Raw genomic sequence first — 20062 nt, 5'->3', positions numbered from 1 at the left:
ACTTATAGGTCGTTGCTATGCTTTAGCTGGGTGATGCTAGGTTGCTTCTACTTGATTCTCAGCGCATAGAGGTTCCCGTTAAACCAGACAGTCAAAGGCATGCCACGGACGTCCAAGCTTCAAAGACTGAACCTCACGCTGAAACCAAGCGCTACACCTTCCATAGATCTACGGGCTGCTTATTCTAGTTGTAGCTAGTCAGAAGTTGGTTGTAGCTAGGTTGAACTCGGTAGAACTTGGCGATATCGAGGACAAGCGTGGTGAGGCTAGGTTGAGGTTGGATATACCGAGGTTTACCCTAATGTGGCTTGGCTGAATTTGGTAGTGGCTAGGTTCGGCTGGGGCTACGCCTAGGTGGGTATTTCGGTAGTACCACCTACAAATTCCTGTGGCACATACCCATTTATGATAATGATAGTTTTCTGATGGGCCGCACAGTGGCGCATACCTGCTCGATGAGGATAGCTTTCTTCGGTTTTAGTGGACCGGTGGTGAGTAGTGGGATGTACCCAATTTGCCTGACGCATACCCGTTTGATAATAGTTTTTGTGTAGGCCCTATGGCACATACCCGCAGACCGCTCAAATTACGCCTAGCTGAAACAACTTCGCGGTTAAAATTGAATGCGACATAACGCGGTTATTGAAGCTATGGCACACACCACCAGCTTTGTCACGTTTCACAAAGTGTGTCGTAAACATTTGCATGCTGTGTACACACACTATAATTTTGTTTTTTTTTATTATATTTCAGTCCGTACATGATTTCCACAAAAGTATTGCCCCGAAGCAACTGCTAGGTAAATCACAAAATCCACTGTATGGCTTTGTGAGCTATGTCCCACATTATGCCCCGGCAAAGCCAGAAGACATGGGAGCAATGGCGAAAAGCATAGAGGATGCCATGTAAGTGTGTTTTCTTGCTTATAGAGACCGAACACGTGGCACATAGTATTGAGACCACTAATGAACAACGGAATAATATGCGCTGTCTGTGAGCTACGCCATATATTCTCAACGAAACTTTACAACTCAGTAAGCGCACGTTACGTAGCGTGTGACAAATATTTCAGCGACAATTTTTATGGCTGAAAGATTAGAGTGTGCGACCTGCCATTCTGGCCGATTCCATAATTTCAGCGAACGCTTCGTTGTGGAAACAAAGGTCATCATTTGAATATTGCTGACATTGAAAGCAGTTTTGCGGCGTTACTTGAGCCAAGAAGTCGGAACCACTATGCGGTGTCATTTTGGTTACCGAATTGAATGTAGAAGATAAAATTTAGAGCACGTTACCCTGTTTTAGGTCAGAACACCGTAACATCCAGTAGCAGCTAAATTTCCTTTCAGGAACAACGAGCATCCTTGTTTTCGTTCAGGCAAGTTACAATGCAGGCCAGTATGAGCACCCCGGTAGCACATTCTATTTTCATAAAACTTTTCTGAGCAATTGGGACGTAAGACACACGCGCAAACAGCAGCAAAGACTGTCTGAAGGGCTCAGATGGACAAACGTGGCCCTACAGCAACATTTCCAGTCAGCATATAGTAGACACAGAAAATACTATTTGTAAATTAATTTTCGTTGGGAGGTGTTGTAAATAGCTCGCGTTGCACCAGCCGCACATGTGAAAGTGGCGATGATGTTTGACGACGACGCAAAAGAACAATAAGGACTTGTAGAGCCTGGCAAATGTCGCTTTTCATTTCATCATGTGAACTGTTGCACACGCAGTACAAATTGAGAGATGGACCCCCAGTTGTGAAAAAGGGCATCATATGTCCCACCTTCACGCGGGGCTTCAAGTTATCCGTTAAATGAGCGTTGTCTTGCTTATTTTTCACATAATACTGTTGTACAAGTAATATCATAATGCACTGAATGATTTCCACTGGAAAGGAGTGGGGAAGGTATGTGTTCATAGCCCACTTAAACACTTAGCACAGAATGCCAGAGAACGATCTGTAGGTCCTAATTTGTGTTGTAAATACCGCAAGACCGGGAGCACTGCGTTTTTGATAATATGTGTAGACCTTGTGAAAGCCAGTTCAAAAAGAAAGATTGTGCTGCCGTGATTTTCAGGATAGTGTTGTATCTTATTGGATGCAAAATAGCCTGGCATTCCTTCTGACAGACAAGGAGAAATGAAGGTGAGAGAGTTGTGTTAATTGAGAAAGCACTCATTGTCATGAGGCTATAGAAAAAAATTTCGAAGGCGTGAGCGTCTCTGCCTGTCAAGAAGCCGAAGCTTTAGCTTTGTGCAGTGATCGCGCCTGACCTAAGTCAGCGCACAGAGTCAGTGAGAGGGAGGAAAGCGAGTTCTGCTCGGTTAACTATGAAGTTATAAAATTGGCCTGCCATTTAGATATACTTTTTGCTCCATCAGTCTGTGTTCCTTAAAGTATTTGAGCTCTTTTGTATTGGACGACCCATTAACAGTAGGAAATATCTGTTTTAGCACTGTTGGAGCTTTAACAGCGGGCAGTGCTCATTTTTATATGACCTGTCTATATGACCAGTGCTATTCAACGTTTTCCTTGCAAACACCTTCCCGCATTTGCAAATAATTTTGTGGAAAAGAACTTAAGCACATGTTTCTAGATCATGATTATTTTGTGGTAATTTCGAGGAAGCAACACGAAAGCGCCAACTCTTTTTCTGCTACGGATGTTTCACACGCCTCCAAAACACTCGGACAGGCGCTCACGTACACCGATGAGCTTCTAAATATCGAGCCGCGATAGCTATATTTTATTATGACACATCGCGAGGGCCACCTGTGTTAAATGTACACCTGTTGTGCACAGCATAATGTATTGCAGTTTATTGCTCTAATTTGAAAACAGTAAAAGAGGGCTTTTTTTCAGTAGAGCCTTACAATTGTAACAACATGCTCTTGTCCTCACGCCATTCAGTAAAACTTCAAATTGCAAGTTTGATTACATGTATGAGAAAGTTTGCCTCCTTCTGCGTTAGCGTTTGTCAGCCAAAACCCTCTGCGTGCAGCTTCCATTATTACATATTGAAGGGAGGAAATCAATGCTTTGAAAGGAAGCGAACAGAAAAACGGAATGGGTCACGACATGAAGTCGAAAGCATTACACATCTATGTTGCAGCTGCCCTCTGACAATCCACGACGCTCACGTAAAACGCACTATGGTGATAAAATATTCCTGGATGTAAACAACCATTAGGGTTTGTGTCAATATAGAATCCCGGTATTCTGCGTGCCAGTCAAGTATTGAATGACAGCGCTACATCAGCTGCTAATACTGCTTCAGAACCATGCCTCAGAAACTGTATAAACTGCTACAGGCTGATACTGTCGTCGTGGCGATGGATGCAAAGAATAAAAATCAGGGTTCGAGCCGGCGTATAACCCAGATGTTTTACACGGCAGTAAAGTATTCTAAGTCAAGTATTCTATCACAGAGCCAGGCTATTGCGTCAAATTGATTTCGAAAAAGGCTTCATGCTGCCGTCAGGTAGGACAAGGCGTTACTTTAACACATAATGCTGCGTGACAGAAGCATGCCATCCCGAGTTACGGACAGTCTGAGAAAGGCTTAAAGCAGAGAAAAAGTATCAGAACATTTGAAAAAGACACATAAAAGATAAAGCGCTCGCATAGGGCGATGAAAGGGCCCACTTTTATGACACACATATCAACAGAACATCGCGGCTCACCTTGTCCTAAGGGAGCGCAGCCAGGCTTACTTCTTTTTGTGTTGCATGCACGTAAGTGCTGCATAGCGTTTTCTATGCACCACACAGGGTGTTGCAATTCATAAGAATGTAGCATTTTGATGTGACGTTTTGGCAGGGCTTTCGGTTCTCCGGAGTTTTTCTTGTATTTGTGTTCGGTTGTAATCTGTAAGCATTGCCGAGTCTGTTAAGAGCACGAAAAGTGTTTAAGTATTCAACAGTAGTAGTAACATTGTCTTAAGATACGACGGAAATACATCTTACAAAGTAGTCATTGTGGAAGTAATCGCTTGCGAGAGCACCCATGAAGCTCCTATTTGCCATATCAGTGCAAGATATGAACGCGTGTACTTTGCGATTTAACACGTCCACATGCACTATACAAAAAAGCAGTCATACAGCGGCTCGAGAACTCGCGGAGTATATGAATACATAGAAAAAAATATGGAGGCCTGCGTACCAGAATTCAATCGTTGTGTCATAATAATAATAAATAGTACTTTTCTTTATTATAGGGCATGTGAATGCTTGGTTTGGTCAGACCTATGTTCACTTACATATGTTACTGTCCTCACGAAGGAGTGTATATAACGCAACGCGTGTGCAGAAATCAAGTTCCGTTGTCAGCGTGTATTTGTCCCTCCTTATTTTCTGTGCCTGTTAGGCTTAAACCCTGAAAATCATTTCAAGCCATGCATCAACTAAGGGGGCAGGAGACCTTAGTACTTTGTATATTGCTCGTCTACACCAGCATATTTTAATGGTGGCCCAAGTAACATGCCTTTCATACCAGAGCTGAACAGCTAAATGTAGGGCTGGGTAATTTTATTGCGATACTATCCAAGGTACTCGGGCAATAGGTATTTGAGATACAGATACAAGTTACTACCTCTTTCATTCTATTCAACACGATTCATTCCAACTTCATTCTATTCAAAGCGATGCATTTCAACTGTATGCCAAGTTACGTCGACAAATTCACGAACTTGTTAATATTGGTCTCTATAACGTGTCAGCAAAATCGCTGTGTACATAAATATTTGCCTGAAGATTGCTTAACTGCGACCAAATTAGTTTTCAGTGAAATAAGATGACTTATTATGTAAAAATAGTATATCTTGCCCAAAATCTATTAGCTTCATTTCGAAATAACTTAGTGGGGTCCTTGTGATTCCATAACGTGGCAGTTTTTATATACTGCGCCGTCCGACGTTTCTGCTTGTCGCATTTAAGTTGGTGGTGTGGCTTCCTGCTGGGTGAGTGCTGTTATTTTCTTGAAACATCTTGGTGGATTTGCGAAATAATCTTTTAACGACGGAGCTTCACAGTGGATGTCTCCTTGAGTCTGCTATCATGGCTCCTAGTAAACACGCGCCTTCACCAACTACGTCGGCAACTCCAACAGCAACATCCGAGTAAGCTTGTGATCCCGGTGGCTTTACTGAGGAAAACAACGTCGACGTGGACCAGTGGCTCAGCATGTTAGAACGCGTAAGAAATCAATGTGGCTTGGATTCAACCGTCATGTTATCGAACGCCATACTTTATTTCGACAGACGTCCTCGTGTCCGGTTTGAGACCCACGAGCAAGAAGTTACCAGCTTGGTAATGTTTAAAAACAACCCCGCGACGTTTACGGCAACTCATTTGGTCAACAACTTGTTGCCAGGAAACAATTTCCCGTGCGTACCGAGACGTCAACCGAGCCCTTGACATACGTTCAAGACGTGTTGGCCTTATATCCAAAGGCTGATCACAATATGTCCGAGACTGACATGATCACACATATTTTAAAAGGCATCGCAGGTGATGCGTTCAACCTGCTCGTCTTTACCAACGTGACAAGCATCGACGCCATAATTAATGAGCATCGCTGTCTGCAGTAAGCGAAGACCCGGCGCCTTTAGTGGCAGTTCCATCACCTATTCAACACTGCATGCTGCAACGTTATATTCCGAAGGAACCCCTTTTCAGCCATCCACAACTCAAGATGTAACGCGCATGACGTGACGTGAACTCTAGTCTGTGTACCCGGTTGCCAATTGACCGATGCTGCCCGACACACCAGCGTCAGCTGTATTCTTGATCCAGCCCGTTGTCCGCCAGGAATTAGCTAACCTGGGTTTGTTTCCAACTGTAAGCGCCATGAACAATACCGATGACTCCATAGCATTTGTAGGCCCAACACGCTGCCGTCAGGACCCCGTTCGTTCCAGGAACCCGTCTGAATGTCGAACATCATATGATAAGGCAATCTGCTTCCGCTGTCATCGCGCAGGATGCACCGCTTGTTACCGTCACAGCCACTGACCCTCTTACGTAATTTTGCCCCTTTCCCACTTAAACAACTTCTTCCGTGAAATGAATCGTGTTATCTTACCTGAGTCTATAGGCCACACCTTCGCTTCATCGCCGCCTCGTAATAGACGCTCGCGTTCTTTGCGTTTTCGCCTCGGACGCTGAGGAAGGGCATTCGGAGAGATGGACAGATGAGCCGACGAACGCGCCCGCTGTAAACTCGTGCACAACTGCAACGCCACAACTAATATTGCACCTTTGGTTGGTTCAGCGGCCCTTTAACAGACAAACGGTATATATTTCTTTGAAATCAGGCATACAACATAGAGCTAATTGTTCGTTTCAATAAAGAAAACCACAAAACAAGCATCATAGCAGCATGCTGGATAAGGAGCCTGCGAATAATATGAACACACTTACACGAGTTCCCGGTAAAGATTAGGTTGCAGCTGGTTTGCACTTGACAGGAGGGTTTCGAATGACGTCAAACGGTCCTTCCTTTTCCTGTGTATGTTTTCCGCTTTCATATATAAAAGGAGACCCGTCTTGCAGCTCAATCGGTTCATTCTAAGACTTCCATTGGAAGACCACGGAAATTAAAGACAACAGAAGAATAGCGTGAACACAGTGCTCAACCACAGCGCCAATAGCGTGAACCACAGCGACCACAAATCTCTACCATTACTCTAGAGTAAAAATAAATCAACCCCCCCCCCCCATCAGCATGTGTGCTGTTTTAAACAACTTCGGTGGACATTCGCGTTCGCAGGGCGGGATGGCGGCCATTTTTTTAAACACGAAACTGTTGCATGCCCGGGTCCACCAAGATTTTCATGGCGTATTTCCGTCACGGAACAACGTCAGCAAAATGAAGGCCATAAAATGGCAAAGGAAAAAACTATAAGGAAAGAATCACCGCCATGTCCACGAAGTGAATGATGTTATACTACCTTGCTAGGAGACGATCGGGTAACCCGCGAATCCTCCTTACACATTGCACTACCATGATATTGTCACGTGGTCGTGACGTCGACGAAGACAGCAGTCGGCGTTTGCAGGATGAAACTGTTTATTTGGCCGAACTTGTGGCCGGAAAATGAGAACTAGAGCTACAGCAATACACGCTGTACAATGATAGCGGCGAACAGGGCGTCGTCCGTCGATCAACTGACAAGCGGTCAATCGCGTCGGCTTTTATACAGGCGGTATCGAACTTTCCAGCAATATCGCTGGTGGCGGCGTTATCTCTAGACAAAGCTGGAACATTCGCGTGCGGGGCGCAATCTTAACAGAACGGTCTACTATAGACGTGAAGCTTCTCGAACAATGCTTCGCGGACAGCGTCGAGCGTTGATAACCGTCCCTGCCGGTCAAACCCGAATACATCAAAACAAGACAAGAAGTGGGTGTGGCATTGCCCCCCTCTGAAAAAGCATCGTCCCGATGCTTGTGAAAGAACATAGAAGAGAGAAAAAAAACAAGTTCATACAAAAATAAATTACAATAACAAAGGAAGAAAAATAGAGTCCCCAGGTTCGCTAACACGTAGAAAACGGCTTAAGGCGCACGACATGGACGACTTCAGGTCGTGCGCGGCGTCGCTGGGAGTTCGTAATGCCGTCCGGGTTCACCTCGTAGTCAAGAGCGCCGAGGCGTCGAAGAACCTTGTATGGCCCGAAGTATCGCCGAAGGAGTTTTTCGCTAAGCCCACGTCGGCGTATCGGCGTCCAGACCCAAACACGGTCGCCGGGCTGGTATTCCGCGAAGCGTCGTCGAAGATTGTAGCGACGGCTGTCGGTGTGCTGCTGGGTCTTGATGCGCAGGGGGGCGAGCCGTCGAGCTTCTTCGGCACGTTGTAAGTAAGCGGCGGCATCGAGGTTTTCTTCGTCGGTGACGTTGGGTAGCATGGCGTCGAGCGTCGTCGCCGGGCTCCTTCCGTAGACCAACTTGTACGGCGTCATCTCCGTCGTTTCTTGGACGGCCGTGTTGTATGCGAAGGTCACATACGGAAGGATGGCATCCCACGTCTTGTGTTCGACGTCGACATACATGGCCAACATGTCGGTGATGGTCTTGTTTAGCCGCTCGGTCAGGCCATTTGTCTGTGGGTGGTACGCTGTGGTCCGGCGGTGGCTTGTTTGGCTGTATCTCAGTATTGCCTGAGTTAGGTCAGCAGTAAACGCCGTACCTCTGTCGGTGATGAGAACTTCTGGGGCGCCATGACGCAGGACGATGTTCTCAACGAAGAACTTCGCTACCTCGGCGGCACTGCCTCTAGGCAGGGCCCTCGTCTCGGCGTAGCGGGTGAGGTAGTCTGTAGCTACGACGATCCATTTGTTTCCGGTATTGGACGTCGGGAACGGCCCCAGTAAGTCCATCCCGATTTGCTGGAACGGCCGTCGAGGTGGCTCGATAGGCTGCAGAAGTCCGGCTGGCCTAGTGGGCGGTGTCTTGCGTCGCTGACAGTCCCGGCAGGTCTTCACGTAACGAGTGACGTCGGCGGAAAGGCGCGGCCAGTAGTACTTCTCCTGTATTCTTGCTAGCGTGCGAGAAACACCCAGGTGTCCAGCCGTCGGGTCGTCGTGCAGAGCCTGGAGGACCTCTGGCCGCAATGTCGAGGGTACCACGAGAAGGCAATCGGCTCGAAGCGGTGAGAAGTTCTTCTTTAGGAGAACACCGTTGCGCAAGAAAAATGACGCCAGTCCCCGCGTGAATACCTTCGGAACAACGGTGGTCCTGCCCTCGAGGTATTCCACAAGGCCCCTGAGTTCTGGATCCGTTCGCTGTCGTTCGGCGAAGTCGTCGGCACTTATGATTCCCAAGAAGGAGTCGTCCTCCTTGTCGTCCAGCGGCGGTGGGTCGACGGGGGCGCGAGGCAGGCAGTCAGCGTCGGAGTGTTTCCTTAGGGACTTGTAAACGACGGTAATGTCGAATTCTTGAAGTCGTAGGCTCCACCGTGCGAGGCGACCTGAAGGGTCCTTCAAGTTAGCTAGCCAACACAATGCGTGGTGGTCGCTCACAACTTTGAAGGGCCTGCCGTAGAGGTAGGGGCGAAACTTGGATGCAGCCCAGATGATCGCTAGGCACTCCTTTTCTGTTGTGGAATAGTTCGTTTCTGCCTTTGATAGCGACCGGCTAGCATAACTGATGACCCTTTCCTGCCCGTCAGTCTTCTGCACAAGGACGGCGCCGAGTCCTACGCTGCTTGCGTCGGTGTGGATTTCCGTATCGGCGTATTCGTCGAAATGTGCTAGTATCGGAGGCATCTGAAGGCGTCGTTTCAGTTCTTCAAATGCTTCGATTTGCGCAGTTTCCCACTTGAATGGCACGTCGGTCTTCGTGAGGTGAGTTAGCGGTTCGGCGATTCGTGAAAATTCCTTGACAAAGCGCCTGTAGTAGGCGCACAAGCCGAGAAAACGGCGCACGGCTTTCGTGTCGGTGGGGGGCGGGAAGGCAGCGATGGCAGCTGTTTTCCGCGGGTCTGGGCGAAAACCACCCTTGCTGATCACGTGACCCAAAAACAGCAGCTCCTCGTATGCAAAGCGGCACTTTTCAGGCTTCAAGGTGAGGCCAGAAGTCTTGATTGCTTGTAGTACAGTGTCAAGGCGCCGGAGGTGTTCGTCGAAGCTTGAGGCAAACACAATGACGTCGTCCAAGTACACAAGGCAAGTCTGCCACTTCAATCCAGCCAGCACGGGGTCCATAACGCGCTGGAACGTCGCAGGTGCCGAGCAAAGACCAAAGGGCATAACCTTGAACTCGAAGAGGCCGTCTGGTGTTATAAAGGCAGTCTTCTCTCGGTCTCTCTCGTCGACTTAGATTTGCCAATAGCCGGTCTTGAGGTCCATGGACGAAAAGTACCTCGCGTTGTAGAGTCGATCCAGGGTGTCGTCTATCCGTGGGAGAGGGTAGACGTCCTTCTTCGTGATTTTGTTCAGGCGGCGATAATCGACGCAGAAGCGTAGGGTTCCGTCTTTCTTCTTCACTAACACCACGGGTGACGCCCATGGACTCTTCGACGGCTGGATGATGTCGTCGCGTAGCATTTCGCCGACTTGTTTCTTTATGGATTCGTGTTCTTGCGTTGAAACTCTGTACGGGCTCTGCCGGAGTGGCCTGGCATTTTCCTCTGTTATGATGCGATGTTTTGCGACTGGGGTCTGGCGGATTCTTGACGATGACGAAAAGCAGTCCCTGTATTTCAAGAGCAGGGTTTTGAGCTGTTCTTTTTTATGCTTCGGAAGGCTAGGATTAACGTCGAAAACTGGTTGAGAAGCTTGGTTCGTCGGTGTTGGCTCGGAAGAATCGGCGATGGCGAAAGCCATCGACGTAGCCGTGATTTCTTCGATGTAGGCGACTGTCGTGCCTTTGTTTACGTGCTTATACTCGTTGCTAAAATTTGTGAGCATCACTGTTGCTTTGCCTCCCCGCAACTCTGCTATTCCTCTTGCGACGCAAATCTCGCGGTTAATCAACTGGTGCTGGTCGCCTTCAATGACGCCTTCCAGGTCTGCTACTTTCTGAGAGCCGACGGAAATGATGACGCTGGAGCGAGGGGGAATGGTGACTTGGTCTTCCAGCACATTCAAGGCATGCTTCCCTGGCGGCGTGTACCGCGGTAATGCTTTTTCTGTAGATAGTGTTATCGACTTCGATCTGAGGTCGATGACTGCACCATGAAGGCCTAAGAAGTCCATACCAAGGATGACATCTCGGGAGCAATGCTGAAGGACTACGAAGCTTGCGGGATAAATCCGGTTGTTGATGGAGACCCTCGCTGTGCAGATTCCTGCCGGCGTTACTAGGTGACCTCCCGCTGTGCGGATTTCGGGGCCTTCCCAGGCGGTCTTGACTTTCTTCAGCTTCGTCGCGAACGGTCCACTGATGACAGAATAGTCGGCTCCAGTATCGACGAGAGCGGTGACGTTGTGGTCGTCGATGAGAACGTCGAGGTCACTCGTTCGTCGCCTACCGTTTCGATTTGGTCGCGGCGTCGGATCACGGCTACGTCGGTTTGTCCCGCTGCTTCGTCGTTGTGTCGTGGAGCCGTGAAGTTTCGACGTCAGGGCTTCGTTCGGCTTGCGGCGTGTTCTTTAGATGTCGTTGCGGCGTTGTCGTCGGCGGCGGAGGATCTTCGGTATTTCGTCGTACAGCAACCGCACCTCCATCGGTTGCTGCCCTTAGTTTTCCGGATACGGGCTGGGTGACCGGCCTCGCGTTGGGCCAGTGTATGGTCGGCGTTGGGGGGAGACGTAGCGGCCTGGCGACGGCGAACGGGAAGGTTGTCGGGGCGTCCATTGCGTTCCCGCGAGGTAGTCGGCGATGTCGTGTGGTCTTTCCCCTCGCTGTGGACGCGGCGCGTCGATGGCGAACCCACGCAGTCCCATCTGTCGGTACTGGCAGCGGCGGTAAGTGTGGCCAGCTTCCCCGCAATGGTAGCAGAGTGGGCGGTGGTCGGGGGTGCGCCAAACGTCGGTCTTTCTCGGCGTGTATAGCTGGCCGGCTGGCGGGCGGTATGACGTCGGTGGCGGCGGCGGTGGCGCCTGGCGGTGGAACTGCTGGGGTGGCGCGGCGTCTTGACGTGGGCGAGGAGGGGGGGCGTTGCGTCGGGCTGCAGCGGCATAGCTCACTGCTTGCGGCTGTGGCTGCGCTGACTCGGGGGTGCCCAGAGACTGCTGTATTTCCTCTCGGACGATATCAGCGATCGAGGCAACTTCAGGCTGTGGTAAGAGTAAAAGCTTGCGCAGTTCTTCCCGCACGATCGCTCGGGTCGTTTCACGCAGGTCGTCGGAGCCGACGGCATGAACAGCTGGGCTGTCTTGAATCGATCGGCGATTGTACTGGCGGTTGCGCATTTCCAGGGTCTTCTCAATCGTCGTCGCCTCTGAGATGAATTCTTGGACTGTCGAGGGTGGGTTCCGCATCAGCCCAGCGAAGAGCTCTTGCTTTACCCCTCGCATGAGCAACCTGACATTCTTGTCCTCGGGCATGGCTGGGACAGCGTGGCGGAACAGTCTGGTCATTTCCTCTCCAAAGATGGCAACACTTTCATTTGGAAGTTGGACCCGCGTCTCTAGCAAGGCTGCGGCCCTTTCTTTTCTGACGACGCTTGCAAACGTCTGCAGAAGAGCGCTGCGAAAGGCGTCCCAAGTTCGAAGAGTGGACTCCCGATTCTCGAACCAGGTCCTTGCTGCGTCTTCGAGGTAAAAGTAAACGTGACGCAGCTTGTCCTCGGGGTCCTAGTTGTTGGATGTTGAGACCCTTTCGAAAGTCTCGAGCCAGGTGTCCGGGTCTTCGAATGACGACCCGCGGAAGGTTGGCGGCTCCTTGGGCTGCCGGAGTAGGATCGGCGCAGGCTGCACGGGGTCGGTCATCGTCGCTGCGGTGGGTGTTGGGACCTTGGGCTGCCTGGTTTGTTCGGGAAGGAGCCCGTGCTCTGGCTGCAGTCCCTTCTGCCTGCGGCTTGTTCGACGATCCGGGTATTCTTTGCTGTCGTCCTCCTCGCGGCTTGGACTTGGGTCAGCGCTTCGCGGGGGCGTCCGGTTCATGGAAGAAGCAGCACCTCCACCAGATGTCACGTGGTCGTGACGTCGACGAAGACAGCAGTCGGCGTTTGCAGGATGAAACTGTTTGTTTGGCCGAACTTGTGGCCGGAAAATGAGAACTAGAGCTACAGCAATACACGCTGTACAATGATAGCGGCGAACAGGGCGCCATCCGTCGATCAACTGACAAGCGGTCAATCGCGTCGGCTTTTATACAGGCGGTATCGAACTTTCCAGCAATATCGCTGGTGGCGGCGTTATCTCTAGACAAAGCTGGAACATTCGCGGGCGGGGCGCAATCTTAACAGAACGGTCTACTATAGACGTGAAGCTTCTCGAACAATGCTTCGCGGACAGCGTCGAGCGTTGATAACAGTCCCTGCCGGTCAAACCTGAATACACCAAAACAAGACAAGAAGTGGGCGTGGCAATATATAGACGTGATAACGTTGTTATATATACATTAGCCCTCTTCGCTTCGGCCTCCCGGGATCTCACCGCAGGGTCTTGGCGGCGAGCCCGAGCTGCTGCTGCGTTGCGAACGCGCCGCGCTGCTGCCTTGGCTGGCGTATCCATGCTGCGGAATGACAACGAAGAGTGTTCACTGAGTGAGCTCCCGGCGAAGAGAAAGGAAGCCCGCCAAACGAGAGGCGTGGCCCTTGCGCCGAGCGTGGTGTGTGCCGCCTTGAGCGGCGGCGCGCCATCTAGTGAACATTCTTGATATCACCTGAGAGCGCAGCCGCGTTCTTGGCGGGACAAATGAGAACTAGCGTACACGCCGGCGAGAACGGACAAGGCACGAGCATAATGAGCAAGCTCCTAAAACGTTCCGTTGGTAGGAGTAGAACCCATGACCTCTCGGGCCGCGACGATGGCTGGCAGGCGCTTAGCCCACTGGGCTACCGCCAAACACATAATGGAGGCCACATGAACACATCTTTTACCTTTCACACTTTCCTCTCACAGTGCTCTTGCATAGATGGATGAATGGATGCTATGAGCGTCCCATTTATAAAGGGGTGGTGACATGTGTGCCACGAGCCTCGAAAGATAAAAAAAGCATGCCGTTGCTGCGACCGTCCCATTCGGTGCGCTTCCAATAGAAGTGTAATTTCGTTTAACACACCACGAGGTTGTGGCTTTAGCCCAAGCCTCCCTCAGCGTCCATTCATATCGAAAAATAGCTATCCGACGGTCGCCTGGCTGTCTCAGCGTGTTCCCCGCTCGCCCTGTGAGAATTAACTACCAGGCTAGAGGGAAGACACAACGCACGTAGCGTTTCTCTTCGCGTTTCACGACGCTTTGGAGGAGTGCATATCGAGTATCAGTGTTATGTGCTTGCTGATGCCATATTTGCGCGGTATTCACCATATGCAATGCCCACGTATATGTTAAGAACTTCAGCTACCGCAAGGGTTAAATCATGATAATGGGCGTTAGTCGTCGGTACGTAGAGTGCCACTAGGCGTCAACGTGAGTGCGTCCACATGAGGCGGTGCTACATTTGCCAAACAACAATAGATATTATACAAGCTCTGATCTACCAATGCACTAAAGCAATCAACTACTTCTGTGAGGACACGTTTCACTTTCGCGTTATACCGATTCCTATGACAAAGGGCTCAACCACATTTTTTTCCGTTCTTGCGACATGCCCACACGACCAAGTACTTGGACTGGATTTTCTTGCCGCCAATTCTGGTATTATTTATTTATCTGCCGGTGCCCTCCTCCTCCAAGTGCCACAGCTTACTGACCCAACATACCAAACCTGGTGCCGATTACACAGCAGCCACGTGATTCATTTGTCCAAGAAAAATGTTATGTACGTTCGTGTGCTAGGCTCGCCAGCTGTGCCAGAGGAACACTGCCCCTCTTACCGACGCGCTGCTAATGCACTCTGTTGCAGTTCCCTATACAATTCTAAGCGCCGCTGACAATAGAACATGCCTACCATTTGTTAATTTCGGCTTCACAGATAAACTGCTCGCACAAGGCATATATCTAGCCCACCTTTGTCAGCTGCGGCATGCACAGGTCGATGCTTTCGCGCTAGGTGCCGTTATTACTGCGCAGCGCCAACCACCGATGATAAATTGTGGCAGCCATCAAAATTCAAGCACGTTCGCCGCTGATTCTCAGCCTGAGCACGTTGCAACCCTCCCGCGCATTCTCGGCTCTTACATGCAGATTCCAGATTTCCGCGACTACCATTAGGCAAATGTTCGTTGTCCAGCATCGCATACACAGTTGCCCTGGTCACAGCCACCCCTATAGAGTGTCCGCGTCTGAGTGAAGCGTCAGCTAGCATGAAGTGAACAATGTGCTAGTGAAGGACAATAATAAGCCATCTGCAGTCCCTCTCCGGTGGCGTTTGTTAAAAATAACGACCTATCGTGGCGCTTTTGCGTGGACTATCACTACCTCAACATCACAAAAAAAGACGCCTACCCTCTGCCGCGAATCGATGACGGCCTACATGTGGCGGCGTACTTCTCTTCTATCGATGTTCCCTCCGCACATTCGCAATTTATGTGGACCTTATCGACCGAGAGAAGACGGTCTTTGTAATACCTCATGGCATTACCTGTTCAAGGTCATGCCATTGGGCTTATGTAATTCCCCAGCCACATTCGAAATAATGATGAACTCCTTGCTTCACGTATTCAAGTGGTCTTAGTCTCTGTGTTATTTAGATGGTGTAATTGTTTCGTCCCACATTCCAAACGCAGCTTCAAAGCCTTTCAGTAATTCTTGGAGCTTCCCGCCTCGCGGGGCTTCAGCTAAATTCATCGAAGTGTCGGTTCGGCCACCACCGCATTAGGACTTCTAGCACGTATCTTTGACGCTTCTAGCATAGAGCCTGATCCTATAAGAATTCGCACCATGAAGGACTTCTTGCGCCGAAACCTCAAAAGATATTCGCAGATTTGTGGGCCTCTGCTCCTAGTTTCCGCCGTTTGTCAAACACTTGGCAGAAATTGCTGGACCCAACCCCCCCCCCCCCAAATCTGCTCAAACAAGACGCGACCTTTATCTGGGATCCCTCGCAAGCATCAGCTTTCTTTGTGCTCGTTGGTCTGCTCACATCTGCCCTCATTCTGGCCCACGAAGTCCGCACTGACTCCAGTGGTTACGGAATAGGCGTTGTGTTGGACCAGTGACAACGTGGGTAGAATTCCGTGATAGTTTATGCCATCAGGCTGCTGTCCATCTCGCTGAGGAATTGTTCAATCCCGGAACGCGAATGTCTCGCTCTGGTGTAGGTAGCTACGAAATGTGTCACCTTCACATTGAAACCATTTGCGGTAGGTTGGGAGGCACTCCTTAATTCTGCGAATACGTCCAAATATTTCAAAAGTGCCTTCATCAAGCCCTAATGTGGCACCTTCACAGTGAAACCATTTGCGGTAGGGCGCTTAGAAACTGGGATAGCTAAAACGAAACCACAAGCACTCTACCAGGGACACACAAATCGCTCGTCAGACCATTACTAATGTACGACTCTTACGACAGACCATATACGACCGACCATATACCGCAAGCACACTACCAGAGACTCCAACTTAACTACACACAAATCGCTTGTCAGACCATTACTAGTGTAGGACTCTTACGACCAACCATATACGACCGACCATATACAGTTCTCATTGACCACTATGCCCTTCGTTGGCTCGCCTCTCTGAAAGATTCTACAGGTCGTCTCGCTCGCTGGACACTCTGCTTGCAAGACTCTACATTTCGTCAGGATCCGCGTCGGGAGGCAGTCCTTAATTCTGCGAATACGTCCAAATATTTCAAAATTGCTTTCACTCAAACCCTAATGTGGCACCTGCACATTGAAACCATTTGCGGTTGGGTGCTAAGGAAACTGTGACACCTAAAACGAAACCAAAACACTCTACCAGGGACCCCAACTTAACTACACACAAATCGCTCGACAGATCATAACCAGTGTAGGACTCAGTGGTATGGTCGCCCTTGAGGTCATACACAAGAAAACAATACAGTTAATTTTCCGCGGATATGACCGTAATTTTTCTGTATCTCTTGTATGCGCTTTATTGTTAGAAACCCTGGCTCATCGGCCCATGCTTGAGCGTATCACTTAGCTGAATAAGATTGTACGCGGCCACAGTTTCATTGAAGTGCGATTTATTTCAGTCATTTCACTAGGCGTGCCACGAGCCAATCCAACCCACTTGATGTTGTTTTGTTTCATACATTTTAAATTGTTTTAGGTATTCTTTTTTTCCAAGTGTTGTCGGCATTTGGAACAGCCTAGATGGTTCCTTGCTTGAAAATCTAAACGAATACTTTCTGGAAGAATTGCCAAACCACATTTTGTAATAATTCTAAAATGTCCTGTATGATTGTGATTTGATCTTCTAACTGATTTACCGACTGCTGCTTTGTCTCGTTCATCAAGACTGCAGCACTAGTAAATAAATAAAGAAACAAGCAAATAAAGAAATAAATAAACAAGAATAAATAAATATGAGTCTTTAATAGAACGGCTAGAATCCTCACCATGCTGGGCTTCTGTGAGGATGTTTACCTAGAATGATGTTTACCTAACATAAGGGTAATTTTTCACCAGCTGGTGCCGACCTACTGCTGCAGGAAGCAGGTCGGGACCAAAGCGCCTGTGCTCCACAGTTCTATGCAAACTTCATGACGCCCCATCCGCTGGTCACATTGGCGTTTTTCGCTGAACCCCTCAATACGCATGCGACACTATTGCCCGCGTTGAGCACGCCCGCCAACTCGCCCGCAAAAGATTACCGGCTTCCCAAAAAACACAGAAGCGCCATTGTGACGAGCGGCAACACGCGAACTCCCAACCGGCTCCCTCGTTGTTCTTTGGTCCCCAATGCCTTCTGGCTGCACGGGTCCGTACTGCGTGGTTCGCCAATTGACAGGCGTTACATATAAGTTTCTTCCAGATAACCCCGCAGCTTCTTATGCTGTGTTATCAGGTGACGTCTTCCACGCATCGGGGCTCAAGCGCCACCACCTACTCTTCGCTCTGACCCCATTGACGCGACCAGTGGCGCTTTTGCAGCCGGGGGTTTTCTGTATACATTTCAATGACAGCAACAGCGCTTAGTGATAGGCGCCTGCGAGAAAGGTTAAGACGATGTTCTTGTGTCTGCTGTGGCGTGTTTCTTTCTGAGTCAGTGACCTCAATTTCACGTAACAATATAGCGATGTGTCCCGTCTTTACCCGTCGCCGTCCATGTGATTCTCTGCGCTACTGTTCTGAGTTACGCAGTACCAACTAACCCATCAGTCTGTCCTTTTAAACAATATTCTACTTATCCAGTGGCGTGTACCGTTCCTAAGCGACATACTCACTAACGCGCAATATTTTAACAGATCAATGAAGCCATAGCTGTTCAGACAGGGACCACAGAAAGAGGACGGAAGCCATCTATAGAACCACGATAGAGGCGTCACTCCTAATAGCTATGACAATTAGGCATGAAGCATGGTCAAGTGACCTGTTCAGGTGAGACAACAAAATATTCAGTGCTCATGCAAACTAGCACAAAAATATTTCAACATTTGGTTTAAAAGTTTCTAATTGTCCTGTTTAATCAAGTGCAGCACGGTATCAGACCGAAGAAGCGCCTCCTTCTACGAGGAACCCCGTTCTCACGAGCACTTGCAGGCAGAATGCACCAAAACGTCCGGAAATAAATCTAGTTCATGATGCATTAAGCCTCGCTTCTTGCCAGTGAACCGTATGCCATTTTAAACAATTTGGTGTCGAAGATCCGGGAGCTACTACAAGAGACCACGGAAGGCTACGAGTGAACTGACCGGCATGGGGCGGCTGAAATCACAGCGCACGTCGACGCAATCTCTCAACACCAGATTATCAACTATACAGGCAAGAGCACTTCTCGGCGATGCAACAGCCACTATATATCAGCTCAACACCATTTACGGACGTGTCAAGGCGAACATCAATGAGCTCAGCCAAGTAAACGAGGAGCTAAAGAGCCACCTAATGGATGAAGAGTTTGCGCAGGGGTACACCACCATCGTTGAACACGAGAACAACGCTACCAACGTCAGGAGTGAGCTGCTTAGCAAGCGCGATCGCATTGCCGCGGCCACGTCATCAACACCGGAGCTTCATACTTCGTCAGTAGCCAGTACCGCTGGGGCCTCTACCAAGCTACCCAAGCTCTCCCCATTTTCTGGTAATATTTGTCGGTGGAACAACTTCCGGGAACAATTTGTCCACATGATTCACCGAAACGGAAGCCTCATTAGGACGGACAAGATCAACTACTTGAGGTTCGTCTTAAGGGGCGACGCAGCTTCAGCTATTGTGGACCTGTCAACCACAGATGCTTAATACAAGGACGCCGTCGTCAGACTCAAGAAACCCTTCAGTGATAAAACGAGACTTGAACAGGAATAATTCTCCAGGCTTCGTACGTTACCTTCAGTCCGTTGAAGCGACCCAACAGCTCGTCGTAAGCTGTATGACCAAATCGTCATCAACATTCGAGGGCTGGAGATCCTTGGGGCAAGCAAGACGGCTTTTTCTGCAATAGTGTGTGACATGTTGCTGCGGGCTTTGAATCACGATCTAGTTCTACTGTGCCATCGGACTTGCGCCAATCGGGCGACGAGCGATAGCAGTAATGCTGTCATTTCGACGGTGCTGGAATGCCTGTTAAATTTCATCTCCATCGACTTGGAGGGCATAGAGAAAAGTGACCTCGCGAACTGTCGAGAACGAAACAGACATACTGAGAATGCGCTACGAATTTTGACCTTTGTATTTCATTTTTATTTTCACCCAGGGAGCGTAAGAGTACCCGGCCCAACTTGGCGACTCCAACTGGGTGGCACGCTGTGTTGCGGCGGCCAGGCGTGCCTAGCCCGAGCCCGAAGCGCCTCTTTCGCCCTTTATTATAGCCGCCTCACACCCGTGCCCAGACAAAAAACATGTCCAGCGAGTTGTTCATAGCGTCTATGGAGATATCCCAAACTTGGCGTACAAACTACGCATCTTGTAACTAACTATGCACTTGAAGCCCCCCCCCCCCCCCCCCCCACAAGGGCCCGCGTACTTGTATGCAGTATCAGAGAACGCAGAGATGGATGAGCCGCTGCAGCTGCACGACCTGAAGGTGGTCCTAGCGCAAATGAAACGAGGAACGGCAGCGGGCCGGGACTAGACAAACATGAAACTGCTTCCTATCTTCCTGACTCCGCCTACGAAATCATTCTTGCTTCCATCAACTCTATTTGGCTTGGTGAGGCACCCCTCGCAGTCGAATGTAAGACCGCCGTGGTAACTTTGATTGCCAAAGCCGGCAAAGCTATAAACACAGATAAGCGCTGCCACATTTCATCATGTCTTGTGCGGTAAAGCTGTTGGAGACTGTGGTACGTGATAGGCTGTCTGGGTTTCTGGAAAACGAAACTGCATTCGCCGACAATATGTTCGGTTTCCGCCCCCACCGGTCTGCGCAGGTTGTTTTGC

The sequence above is a fragment of the Rhipicephalus sanguineus genome, chromosome 6, assembly GCF_013339695.2.
Source record: "Rhipicephalus sanguineus isolate Rsan-2018 chromosome 6, BIME_Rsan_1.4, whole genome shotgun sequence".
Taxonomy (NCBI): Eukaryota; Metazoa; Arthropoda; class Arachnida; order Ixodida; family Ixodidae; genus Rhipicephalus; species Rhipicephalus sanguineus.
This window is presented reverse-complemented; position numbering follows the sequence as displayed.